General features: G+C 31.6%; 1 long non-coding RNA gene and 1 other non-coding gene across 3 annotated transcripts; one reads left to right on the top strand and one right to left on the bottom strand.

The window, feature by feature from the left end:
* Positions 1-1240: 1240 nt before the first annotated feature.
* On the bottom strand, positions 1241-1327 carry TRNAM-CAU (transfer RNA methionine (anticodon CAU)). The gene is given in 2 exon segments: positions 1241-1276; positions 1290-1327. It is a non-coding gene; the product is annotated as a tRNA-Met (tRNA).
* A 1183-nt stretch (positions 1328-2510) lies between these two features.
* LOC114266175 (uncharacterized) lies at positions 2511-8460 on the top strand. 2 transcript variants are annotated; one of them, XR_014344827.1, is made up of 7 exons: positions 2511-2800; positions 5037-5174; positions 5457-5572; positions 5663-6234; positions 6605-6702; positions 7038-7085; positions 8113-8460. It is a non-coding gene; the product is annotated as an uncharacterized LOC114266175 (long non-coding RNA). The 2 variants fall into 2 exon arrangements; XR_014344826.1 differs by lacking the exons at positions 7038-7085; positions 8113-8460 and having other exon boundaries at positions 6605-6886.
* Positions 8461-8637: the final 177 nt, after the last annotated feature.

Here is an 8637-nt window from a genome sequence, read left to right as displayed (position 1 = left end):
TTCACCAAAACTAAGGGTTATTTTGGAAAGTGTCAAAAAAATTAACTTTTTTGCTTATTACAAAAAAGACGTGTAAAAAGTAAAGAGATGATATAATTCAATAAGTCAATAAACCAATAAATTGCATATTGGCACTTTCCAAAAGAGGAATAGCTAACTTAATAGCTAAGTTTTTTAGATTTAATGATTTATTTACTATTTTAACTAAAAAGGGATAACTAAGAGCATCTCCAACGGTGTACCAAATGTTTCACCAAATCTGAGTCGAAAAGGGGTCATTTCCTTAATTTGATACTTCGCGCTCCAACGGTTCAACATCAAATCCGTTTCATCAAATTTGCGCTGGGCAACCGGTTAGTTGGTAACGGCAAAAAAAAATTTTTTTTTTTTTTTTTTTTTACCTGTTTGAACCTTTCTTTTTTTTTGAATTTTTTGAACTTTTGGTGGTCGACCGGCCGGTCGGTCGACCGGGTGGTCGACCACCTAGGCAAAAATTTTTTTTTTTTTTTTTTTGACTGGTTTGAACCTTTTTGTGAACGGTCTGAACTTTCTCCGGGGCGACCGGTTGGTCAACCGGATGGTCGACCCGTTCGTCTCATCCCAACGGTTAGGAACAGTGCTTTGGTGAAATGCTTCGTCTGCACTCAGTTTGATACTTTTTTTGCTGATTTCTCATTTTGATGTTCATTTGATGCAACGGTTGGAGCATGGAAAAGTACATTTTTCATCAAAATTTAAATCTGATATCAATTTTGGTTCAGCGTTGGAGATGGTCTAACTTGATAGAGATGCCCTTATATAATAGTTTTCAACGCTAATTCAAATATTTGGCGAACTCATTTAACAAAGGCGATTTTGTTTGGTTTAGACTAAAAAGTCATTTTTCGCTATAAAAAAAGGTTAACAATTGAAAATTAAATAAATAAATAAAATTTAAGGATCCACTAAACTTTTCAAACAATTTTTTTTATTAAAAATAAAAAAATGATATTATATGCATCAATTATTGTACTAACTAGTATATCAACACTAATTATGATATTATTATTGACCCCACTCATTATACAAATTATAAATATTAAAAATATTTTAAATTATGTTACATTATCCATCGATATACTAATTAGTACACTAATTTATGCACATAACATTAGTTAAATAAAAATTACTAAAAAAACAATTGTCGGTTCAACTCATAAAGCCTAAAGCGAATTTATTTTTTTATTAAAAGTAAGTGTTTTGGGGTGAGAGAGGCTCGAACTCTCGACCTCAGGATAACTCAGACTAGCTATGAGACCTACGCGCTAGCCAACTGCGCCACCACCCCAAGATACTCCAAATCTTCGGAAAATAAAATAAAATATTTATTGACATAGCAAAGTTCTAGGGAAGGACACGTGTTGATCAGAGGCAGCAAGTAGGACACTGTAGTTTGGACGATTTGAAAATAAAATTATAAATTGAATAACGGATTACAGATTAACGAATTGAAAAATATTCTAATCAATTATAAAACTTTTATATAATATATAATACAAACTAATTTTACAGTAAATTACAAATACAACTCCTACGGCTTACTTTAAGCACGGATTGTCCACTATGGTTTGAAAAATTACAAATATTTCTTATTAGAATTTTTTATTTAACAAAATTAACTAAAAAATGAAATTCATAATTACTCTCCTATACAATAATAAAATTATCTAAATTATTAATTGAAACATATTTCTAATATCATTAAAAATTATTAATTGACTTGATGATTTATTAATAAAATTAACAATTTATTATGAAATTATAAACTTCAGGGGGTGAAATGTAATTTCTAGAACTATAGGGACAATTTGCATTTTAATCAAATCTTAGGAGGTATATTTATAATTTATTCTATTATTTTTCATATATATAACTATTAATTTATAATAAATTTCACATATTAAATTTTTGTTCACATTTATTTTTATTTTGATATTTTATTATAAGTTAAAAAAATACATATATATATATATATATATAACTATAGCAGAATGTAACGATTTTGAAGGCGAATTATAAATTTTAGGATAAATTACAAATAATCCTCATGAGGTTTGATTAAAATATGAATCGTGCCCTGTAATTTTAGAAATTATATTTCACTTCTTGAGATTTATAATTTCATAACAAATTAATTAATAATTAAATCAATTCATAGCAATCCCCTTTTTCTCTAGCTTTTGATCCCAATTTTAATAAATAATTAAATCAATTAACAGTTTTTAATGAGGTTAGAAATATATTTTAATTAATAATTTAAATAATTTTATTATTGTATTGAAGAACAATTATAAATTTTACTTTTTTAGTTAATTCTGTTAAATAAAAAATTCTAACAATAAGATATTTATAATTTTCTAAATAACATAAGGCAATCTGTATTATTAAATTTTAAAATTTAAATCATAATTAACAAATAAAATGATATAAAATAAATTGATTTAAATCACTACAATTTTAATAAATTAGGCGATAATTTGCACAGCAATGTTGCAAGTACGAGGAGAGCAAATCTTGTCGGTCAACAACTGAAACAAAGCGTTGCTTTTGTTCTGGTCTTGTCCTCTCGTTTCTATCGGCCCCAATTTTCTCCACACCTTTCTCTCTCCTTCTCTCTCTCCAAACAACAAAGGAGGGCTCACATCAGCCATTGGGTTTGCTCCTTTTCTTCTTCTTCTTCTTCTTCTCTGAAAACTCAATCACTCAATCAGATCTTCTCTCAGCAGTTTCAACACATATTTATTCAAACCCTTACCCAAAGGTACTGTTCTCTATACATGTTGGCTTTATTGCTATGATTATTATATACACAGATACTTATATATATGTGTCTGATTTGATTTATTTTCTTTTGAATGGGATTGTTACAAGTGATTTTTATTGATCAATTTCAGTATGTGGGTACTACGTGTTTATGTTTCTTCAAATAGTATCAAGGAGTAGTGTGTCTTTCCTCTCTGTGCCAAGTTGTGATCTGACTTAAGTTGACATTGATGATTGATTCCTAAAATGGGCTTCCCATTTGATGTGATTTATCATTTGAGAAATGGGATAATGAGATGGAGATTATAGATGAGAAATTAACAACACATTAAAACTTATGCTCATCTTGATGATTGATGCCTAAAATAGGCTTCATTGCCGTTACTCATTTGATGTGATTTTGCATTTGAGCAATGGGTTAATGAGATATAGATTATAGATGGCAGCATTCAAACTTATGCCGATCTTGATGATTGATGCCTAAAATGGAATTCACTCCCATTGCCCATTTGATGTGATTTAGCATTTGAGCAATGGGTTAATGAGATAGAGATATGTGTTATACAGCATACGCGTATATAGTGCCCAATTCACACATATTGCTCATTCCCTGTCCTCCCCTTTAACCCCACTGTATCATGTGATTTGGGTATAATAGCCATACTGGTGTGGGATTGGTGAAATGGTGATAATTGAATTTTGGACTAATATTATTGTAACTTGTATGGGGTGAAAAATGGTTTGAAGCTTTGAAAATATTGTAAGGTTTAAGATTTTTTTGGAGTAAATTAACTACTGTTTGATGTTTGTCATTATGGTGAAATTCTTTTGATTTCTTTATAAAAAGTTTACCAATCTAATTCATTTTTAAAAAGTTGAAAGTTGATTACTTTGTGCATAATCAAACTATGCTGTCAACATTGTGAATGATTTTTTATTCATCAATGAAATTCTTGAGTACCCATTTGACAAAATTTGTGCACCCGCCAATAATAATAATAATAAGATAAATATTAGAAAGGAAACAAAAACGAAAAAAGAAAAATAAAAAAAGAGAAGACATGCAGGTCTGTTGTCTAACATTTTTTGCGTTTAGAACTAAACAAATGCACAAGTTCCACCAACCTTTGGTCCGACTACATGAATGCTATTTTAGTCATGAATTGTGATCCTTAGAGGACATATTCTCTGTTAATTGATAAGCATCATGTCTTTCTTCACCACCTCAATCGACATGTTTTTTGTCTTCCTCTTGTTGGAATTTCACTGTCCACCTCAAAAAATTTTATCACTTGCTTTTCAGTGATGTCTCTTCTATTTATGATCTATCGAAGATAAGCAAAATAGTCACTTCTACACATGTCATGACCTTTGTTTTGTCCTATTTCTTCATTTCTATGTCCAGCATTATTGTAACCACTTCTATATAGAAAGAATGATTTTTTAGCACCAAACGCCTTTGTGCACTTAGAATACATGTTGAAAAGCACCTTTGTACCAATGGGGGTTGGTCCAAGTGGAAAGGGACTTGGGTCGCTTAAGCAAAGGTCTCGAGTTCGAGCCTTTGTGGATGTAGCAAACCCCCTTGGGAGAGGACCCCACATTTGCGCCCGGCAGCTTTCTCGGCGGATTAGTCCTGGGTCCAAAAAAACCTAGGGATACCGTGGGAGACCTAAAATAAAAAAGAAAAGCACCTTTGTGCTAAAAAATCAGTTTTTCAGCTGGTGAAAAGCTGCGTGAAACAAGGCCTATCATCGTAATTGATTTGGGGTAGAAATTGTATGATTTATGATATATGATGTCATTTATGGGGATAAGACTTCCCCGCTTCCCCCTTTATTTATTTATTTTCAAAGGTAAGAAGAGGTTGCATATTAGGTTTTTTCTGAAACATTGGTTCCATTAACTTTGTTGTCTGTAACAGTTCATGTTCATGGTCTGTATAGTATAGAACTTCTATCCTCTTTTGATTATTTGCTTGCTTATGACTATATGTTTAGCCAACCTCAATTGATTGTAAGAACCAATATTTTCTCTGATTTGTTTTATGCATGTAGCTATGATGTCTAAGGAATATTAAGGATTCTGGCAATCAATAGCAAGACTCATATTCCTCACCAAATGCAACTATATCTCATCTGATAAATGTTACCCAAATAACATAATTTTATCTGCTTTTGTTATATTACGGGTTTCTCTTCAACGATTATAGTCCAAGCTTGCATGCTCAACAGGATTTATTTGGTTTATACAAGACAATTTAGTGTGGGCCTCAATGGGATCAATGCTCTCATGCATGGGATGGCAGTCTTCTTGAGGGGAATGAAGGACGTTAGTGAGGATTTGTGTTACTTGTTCACAGTTAACACTAGGTAAGCCCATCAATTTTGCTTAGTCCACAGGCCCTCCTACCCTTCTTTAATTTTTAATTTACCATTTTAACCTAGGTTTTCGTAAATCAACGATATTTAATGTCGATAGAAAGCTTTTTCTTTTCTTTTTCTTTTCTCTTTGTTAAGTTTGCATGTTCTCTGAAAACTTCATGATTAGCTTTGTTATGTACATTTACAAGCAAAAAAAATGGACTTATCTTTTAACTTTTTATCATCCAATTTAGTTTTGTCAATTCAACAATCAAAATGTCGTTGTGTCAGGGGGTATAGCAAATGCAAGTGATGGACCTTTCCTCCAAATTGATGGTTGAGACATAGGATTGATGGAGTTTAACTCTAGCAGGATGTTATCTGTGTACAGAAGCTAACTTTCAGTAGTAAGAAGCATTATTATCTACTTACATAAAACATATTTTTAGTTGGAATTGTCGATTATAGCCCCGCTTTATTGAAACTTATTCGTGCAGTAGCTGCAACCGATATTTGAAATGGAAAATGGGCAGAATATGAATGCTTTGGGAAAAGAAAAGAATTTTGTAATGAATCCTCTCGATGAAAGAGACCATGCTAAAAGCAATAGTGACATTATGAACCGTCGTTTAAAGAACCGAGAACGCCAACGTAGATACAGGGCTCGAAAGCGTCTCGAAGCTGATATGAAAAAGGCATGTACCATAAACTACTCAACTCCACTGCAAATAGAGATGCAAGTGAATGAGGTTCCCAGTAATTGTTCGACTAGTATTCATTGTCGACGAGATTGGAAAAAAGATGCGAGAAGGGCACATGCAGTCAAGGAACAAGAAGTAATGTCAAATGGCCCAGTTATTGCCGGTTTGACCTTAGCCAATGAAAGTCGAGCAACCTTGTTGCCCTCTGGAGCTGAGGCGAAGCCACCAACAGAAAGTGAACTTCATTCAAAGAATTCTCCTGTCTATGACAACAGTGAAATAAGAGCTACGCCTGGCCGAAGACATTGGAAAGCCGATGCAAGAAATAAGAAAAACTGAAGTGGTTGCTGCCAAGTTGCTTTACATGGGTGAGATCAATTTTTAATATATTAACCAAGTTCAGTAGGAAGATGTCTAAATAGAAATGGCCACGTAACTCATGATGATGTGGCCTATATTACATGGAAAAATGTGTGAAGTATCTGTGCCAGACACTCAACACACGAGTAAAGGTATGAGATATGTGTCTGACATGTATAGTTGGACATTTTCCCCAAAAGAAAAATATTAATACACAATGAATATTTCGAGATGTTCCCATGTCCTTAGACATGGAAATTAAATGAATCTGACCACATACACATACCTGTGAGTCCATGTAACATAAGTTGTATGTCCTTCAAGTAAGGGTTATTAAAGTAGTATTCTTTAACATTTTTTCATCTTTTGTGATTCCAGGTATTTAGAGGTGATGGACCATAGGCCTGTTGTTTATTTTTGCATAGCAAGGAACCGGAGGATAATTTCAGTGACTGGCAAGTGATTAGAGAAGTCAGGTCAGTGGTGATATGTTAATATAACACCATGATGCAAATAGGAGGATTTGTCTTTATATGCATCTTTCTTGCATATTGCAAACTGATTCTACTGGTATGTTTGTATGTGTATAAATTTTGTTGAAAATTAAATCTTCAATCAATAAATTGCATCATGACCAACTGCCGTGCTTGCTTGTTAAAAGTTTGTGGCAAAATTTTTATAGTGTTTTTCATGGTACCACCTTGAATTAAAATCATGAGAACATTAGCAATATAAGCATTGCCTATACTTTCTTGCTCAAAAACGTTTGTTCTCTGTGTCTTATGCTTGACCATACTTATTCAATCCGTAGCTACAAGGATGGATCCAAGATTCGAACTTTGGGAGGGCAAATACATAGGTAAATTTTCTTTTTTTGAAATTATCTTACTAATTACTAGTATAATATACATAGTTTTTACAATTTTTGGGAGTGCGGTCTAGATCTGTCCTTGGCTACAGATTTGCATTTCTGTATGTTATACCAACTTATTACTCGGCTTGACTGAGCCCTATAAGTGGGAGAAGGAAAGGCTTATAGAGATGGATTGTGGGCTTCCATTGACAATAATGTCAAGGACCAAAACATTGACAGGGATTCTGAAGTAGTGATATGATATGTTAAGGACAAGGTATGAGAGGTTTAAATCTAGAAAAAGAGGATTAGATTTCTATTTCAACAGTTGATGAGTTTAAGATGGATCATATTTATGGTCTCTATTTTCTTCTTATCTTTTCCCCTTTCTTTTTTCTTTAATTCTTCCCGCAAAGTTATTATCAAAACATAACCTAAGGTGTCGTTTAATAATGTTGTTAGTTTTCTGTTTTCAGCTTATGAAAACAAGAAACAACTATACTTGGTTATCATTTTTCAAAAACACTTTTCAAAAAATTTTATTTTTTTATTTTTCGTGTTTTTTTGTTTTTATTGATTTTTTTAATATTTTGAGCAATTTTTTTAATTTTTAAACATACCTAACATACATATACCTAAAAAGTAAAAAAAAATTGAAAAAAACCTTTTAAAAATTCACTAAATATCAAAAATACAAAAAAAAAAAATGAGAATTCAGTACATTTTTTATATTTTTATGTATTTATTAATTTTTAAAAATATTTTTTCACAAATCTTTTACTTTTTAGATACATCTAAGTAAGGTGCATTTTCATTTAAAAAAATAAAAAAATTGTTTAAAATTTTATAAATATTCACTAAAAAATAAAAAAATACAAAAATCAAAAACCTCAGTTTTTAAAAAACTTAATTCAAAAATCTCAAACCAAACACACTATATATATATATATATATTTTATATAAAAAAAAGTTGTTTGGTGTTCATTAATGTTTTGAAAATAAAACTAAAGATACATGTTTGGTGATGCACTAGAGATAGTGGCCAAACAGTAGCTGGCAGTGGGGGTGGCTGGAGGTAGCTGGTGGTGTGTTGTCAGAGATTAGAGGGTCACGGGGTTTACAGGAGATGACCGTCTGATTGTCAGCCAAGTCATCGGTGACCAATGGTGGTTCATTGTGGCTGCTGCTGCTGCTGCTGGTGGTCACTGGCCGGAGGTAATGTGGGAACACCACAGGTGATGGGGGAGGGAAGTGATTTTTTTTTTTTTTTTTCATTTTCAAAAATTTTGTAATTCATTTTATTTTTTAAAAAACAAAACAATAATATATCAAATAAATTTTGTTTTCCTTTTAAAAAAAAAAAAAGGAATAAATAAGGCCTAAATGTTTAGCCTGCTGATGTGATTGTTGTGGGTTGATCATTAAAATCATGTCTAAAAAATCATCTTGTTTGGATCTAATTATTTGAATTTAATTTTTTGAAAATTAAGTTTTTTTTTATTTTTGATATTTTTTTGTTTTTAATAATTTTTTAAATATTTTAAACAATTTTTTTACT

This window comes from Camellia sinensis, chromosome 11, assembly GCF_055761805.1.
Source record: "Camellia sinensis isolate YWXY chromosome 11, ASM5576180v1, whole genome shotgun sequence".
Taxonomy (NCBI): domain Eukaryota; kingdom Viridiplantae; phylum Streptophyta; class Magnoliopsida; order Ericales; family Theaceae; genus Camellia; species Camellia sinensis.
The sequence above is the reverse complement of the archived record's forward strand: the minus strand, read 5'-3'. Positions and strand labels throughout refer to the sequence as shown.